This window comes from Rosa rugosa, chromosome 4 (genome assembly GCF_958449725.1).
Source record: "Rosa rugosa chromosome 4, drRosRugo1.1, whole genome shotgun sequence".
Taxonomy (NCBI): Eukaryota; Viridiplantae; Streptophyta; class Magnoliopsida; order Rosales; family Rosaceae; genus Rosa; species Rosa rugosa.
Window position 1 is genome coordinate 26,404,682 of NC_084823.1, and position 5,043 is coordinate 26,409,724.

The window sequence follows — 5,043 nt, forward strand, 5'->3', positions numbered from 1 at the left end:
TGCCACCATAGTCCCCATTCCGTGAATTATATTCTCTTTCAATTACAGGTGAAGTATGTAGCAGATAATGAGTTGACGTCTTCTTAGGATAGGAAGGTGAAAATTTGGTGTCCCGTGCACAATATTCCTACAAAAACTGAATGGACGAATAAATTGACCATACTAGAAAATTCTTTTTAACGCCTCATCCAAATGCTGCTAATCCCCATAGCGGTATCTCATAACATCATTTCTGACCTAATTATAGATATGTAATTTCATACATCATATTAACTTGGGCACATAACACAAGAAAACGAAAGCATTTGATGTTGATGCACGAGACCAAATCTATCTACCTGTGCATTAAAAAAAGTCATATATTAACTTAGAAAGCAGGACAAGGTCTGTGCTGCACAATTGGATCCATGCAACATGAATCATCACAGGAAGCATTAAACCTATGAAAAATGATTAAGAAAATGAGAAAGACAAAAACCTGCTATCAGCTCTGGAGCCTACAATTATCTTTATCTGTTGATAACTTGAAAGACCTGCAGGCATAAACAAATTATGTTACTTTGGCTACAATTGAAAATCAACAAAATCATCTCTTATGAACTAATGAGTTTGTAACACTACAATGAATAGTTATAACAGATGACTTCATACCTCTAAAACCAAGATTGCATTATTAATTAGAAAGCACAACATTTTAAAGCATATTGTCAAAACAAACGTCTAAAACATTGCTGGTATAATTCATAAGGCCATTAGTTCCAAGTATCCTCTTGGTCAATTTGCTATTTCTACAAGAGACATGTGTCCAAGGAAATATTGGAGACACATAGTATATCAGAACCTTTCTGTGCATGAGCATGTAAATATAATTTAAGGCCAGCTTGCTATTTCAAGTTTAATATGTTTTCAAGTCAGCTAGTTTTACATGAAAAATGTTGACACAAGTCAGCCAGTTCAAGCACAAAGGGAAGAAGTGAACATAAGCTGGAACCAAACAGGGGTATATGAACTAATAAAAGTCATTATGAGCAGGTTATTTACCATTGTTCTAAATACAACCAAAGTTCATGTAACATTGTTCTAGTGACATGAAGTATATTCACAAGATCTAACTCCTGAGTCCATTGAACAAAAGAGCTAACATTCTGCTCTAAAATTCAACAAAATGTTATCTAAAAACAATTTGACTCGAAAGAGCCTGAAAATAGAAATTTCAGGAGAAAACAAAGGGAAACGTAACAAACAAACAAATCTAGCTATCTTAATCTTCTAATCCCAATTCAAATAGAAGAATTGAACTTCATCTATTCTTATAAGGCTATAACTGAGTATCAAGGAAGTTTGATGAATGAACAATATTGCATTGCAGGATGCATATGTCAACAACGTTGAAATGGCATCCAAAACTTGCTTTTATTACATTCAGTGATTTCAATACTAATAATTGCTTAGTTACCATGTATTCCAAACTCTCAAACACAACAAATTGTCTATACAAACAATCCTACAATACTCATCTGGAAGTTGGAACTGAAAATCAATAGACAAGCATTTATAGTCATAACAAAAGAAGTCGCAGCATCTTAAATATAGTGGCCTAAGTTGCAGTTTCACACAATATAACAGAAAAACAGCAAGTCTAAAGATCAAATGTTGTACAAGACTTCGAGCATAATTGGAAAGATCATCCTTCTTCGAAAACACATCCATTTCCTGTGGTTCACATCTTTTTGGCTATATTTAGATATTTTCTTGGAAACATTATGGCCGTATTTGGATATGGATAAGAAAATTAAATTAAGAGCAAACAAAATTAATTATAAAAACTAAATAACACCGGTATGACAAAATTTTTCCTTTACTTTTGCAAAGAAATGAAAATTCATTAGAATAATATGATTGTTGGATAAGGAATCCACAGAAGACAGCTGAAAGAAAGGATCTATAAAAACTCTGAGACCAACGAACAGCTGAATATGAGAAGCATGACTCTTCACAACAGCTACCAAATTTAGCACAATATAAGAAAGGGAAAACCAGCAGTACCACTGAATGACCATAAAGCAGACCAAAATTGCAATCGATCTTAATACTGGTCAAACTAATTTAACTGGCAAGCCACCAATTTCATAATGTCCAAGTAATGATAATGCACAGATTGTCTGTCTTCTCTAATAATGTTGATATTTACTATTCTTCATTCAGTATATCTCTCATCCTTGGTGATCATAGGTTTTGAAAAGAAAACATACAAATAAAAGAAAAGCAAATTTGAATTTCCTTCTATTAAGAATATGTCTAAAACCCTTCTTATATGTTGTCTTTATTTGCTTCAGCCAAATACATCAAAGTACAGCAGGTCATGCAGCATTTCTAATATGCTCAGTTCATCTATAAAAATTTAACCTTTCTCTTTTTGTCAAATAGATGGACTGAGCATATTAGAAATTTAACCTTCATGAGCGAACTCTAACTGGAAAATTTTTCTTTTTTTTTCCTGAAAAGAAAGAAACTTCTTGTTTACAAAATTTAAACTGCTGTAGCATTTATCCCAACACCAGTAGAATGCCCATTCCCCCAATATTGTTTGATCAAGATAAACAGTACAGCACTGTAAACAAGATCTTCACCTCAATGGAAAAAAGAAAAAAAAAAAAAAAGTAATCAACCGCAGTTTGTAATAAACAAACTTTATTAATTCTGTATCAGAAATTTTTTTTCTTAGATGCTAGCAGGTATCTGCAAGTACCGGTGGATTAGAAGTATCCTAGAGTCAAAGATGCAAAAAGTCAACCTAAACAGATTTGAAGTACTGGATAATTGTATGTGCAGTATGACAGTATCAGAGTATCCTGAGTATCCACAACGGGATACAACAAGTTTTGACGTATATGTGCTTCATAATGTCCGATGAAGAAAAAAAAGCAGGACTATAAGTAGTCCATAATTTATCTGTAAAATAATCATATACGATAATTCTCCACAACATCAACTGAAAGCAGTAACAAGAATATTCCAATCTGAAAAGATTGCAGAAGTTGAACTCGGATGACACTAAAGCCCAAAGAGAAGTCTGGTAATCAACCCTATACAAGATTATGAATCAAAAAACACAAAGCTCATAGGAATTCAGTCTAAGATTCTTACCTTATAATTATGTTATAATTGTGCTTTTAATTTCCTCTTATAATGGACGAATTTATCTAAGGAATAAGATCAAAGCATACTATAAAACTAAAGGGATATAACTAATATTCTCAAATTTCCTCTGCATTCTAGGGAACTTATTAAGGTCAGTTTATTTAAGAATTCACAGAACAAAAAAATGATGTATAACAAAGAGAGTCTTACCGACATGCAATGTAAAGACATGCAGCCTGTACTTGCTTTGACTTGTGGCCCCTTGTGAAATTCCGCTCAATCACAATCTTCACAAAAGCAAAGCAGATTCAGAAACTGAACAGTTCACAAGTTCTGTATAAAGAACCGTATTGAATCTTAAATTCAAGTAATAGTACACATACTCTATAAAAGCGTTTAGCTATGTCAATAATTTCTTCATTGTCTCCCATATCTAAAGCATTTCTCATACATCTCAATTCATATTCGGCTGCAAAAGCATAAAAATAAAAACGATAGATCGTTAATATGCCAATTCATCGTCATCTTCATTCTTCAGTAACTCCTGACCGTCATTTCTTATGTAACTATGATAACATTTGAACATGATAAACTTCATTAAGATTTCAGAGGTTGAATATGAAATTTAACCATGTAAACTTGTGACAAATTGAGTAACTCTGAAGAGCAAGTAAGCAACCAATAGGAACAGAGCGCCTATTTCAAAAGAACAAGTACCACGCAGTGTGGTAAGATTCTAGGCTCGGTATACAAATAAATCTTATACAAAATGCATAGAAACCTTTAAATTATGAAGCGGCAAAAGAAAAGGGGAAATCTCAATGCTCAAGTTTGTGTAAAAACAAAGATTATAGGCTGATAACTCATATCAATAAAATCAAATCAGGAAGTCAATCTGTGATGACCAAAACAATCAAATCCCAACAGAAAGAAATAACAACGAGAAAGACAGCACCTGAATAGCGAAAGCACTATGTGTATAACAGTCGGAAGAACAAAAACTAAAGGGAAGAGATGAAGCTCGATGAGGAGCTCATAAACGGCTCGTTAGCCTTGTCCCGGTCACCGTTGGCTTTGCGAAGCATCTTCTGCTCCCCATTGCTTTGTACTCTTCAGAATCTCAGACAAACTCAGCAGGCTCTGCGGCATCTAAAAAAAAATTAAAACCCTAAATCAGAAAAATATTAGAAGATTTTAGTCCAAATTGATGGAGAAAAAGATGTGGGTACCTCTTGAATCGGAGACGTAGAGAAGAGCGAGGAGGCTTTAGTTCCGAAAACGAAGCAGGCTTCGGTGCAGCTGTTATCAAAGAGAAACTGGCTGACGAGGAAGGCGATCTGGACGGGTGTGACGGTACCCTTTCCCAAATTCTCCAATTTCTTGGCTTTAGATTGCTTTGCTATTGTTCTCCAATTGATGATTAGGGATCTGAGGGATGGATTTCAGTAGAGAGAGGGTGAAATCCACTGGGCACTTAGGTGAGGAGCTAGGCGCGCTTCGATTGGATCGATGAGGGATTTTCTTTTGATTGGACATGAAGGTTGGTTGTGGATGAAGAGGAAGGTATCTGTGTTTCGGGGAGAGAAGGAGACTGATGAAGTTCATGGTGTTTTGTATGGCGTTGGAAATAAATGAAGTAGGAGACACAAGTTGCTAGCCCTAACTTAAGTTGTCAAACACCAGCCAGTTCGCTCTTTTTATTTTGTATTCATGAATCACACAACACATAAATGAAGTTATGTTGTCTGATTCTGCACACTTTAAGTTTGAGCTGAGGCAACGATGAGGGGAAGTTCCCGCTCTATGCAATCAAAGTTTCAATTTTAAGGAGGGAATGAGTGGTTTTTGGAGGCACATCCAAACCTCTGATATATCTTCCTTAATCAGACAACACAAAAACAG

At 34.8% G+C, this 5,043-nt stretch overlaps 1 long non-coding RNA gene across 1 annotated transcript; it reads right to left on the bottom strand.

Moving 5' to 3' along the window:
* Positions 1-3,349: 3,349 nt before the first annotated feature.
* On the bottom strand, positions 3,350-4,750 carry LOC133743105 (uncharacterized). The gene is made up of 4 exons (XR_009862943.1): positions 4,371-4,750; positions 4,097-4,290; positions 3,525-3,610; positions 3,350-3,428 (listed from the first exon to the last, which is right to left on the bottom strand). It is a non-coding gene; the product is annotated as an uncharacterized LOC133743105 (long non-coding RNA).
* Positions 4,751-5,043: the final 293 nt, after the last annotated feature.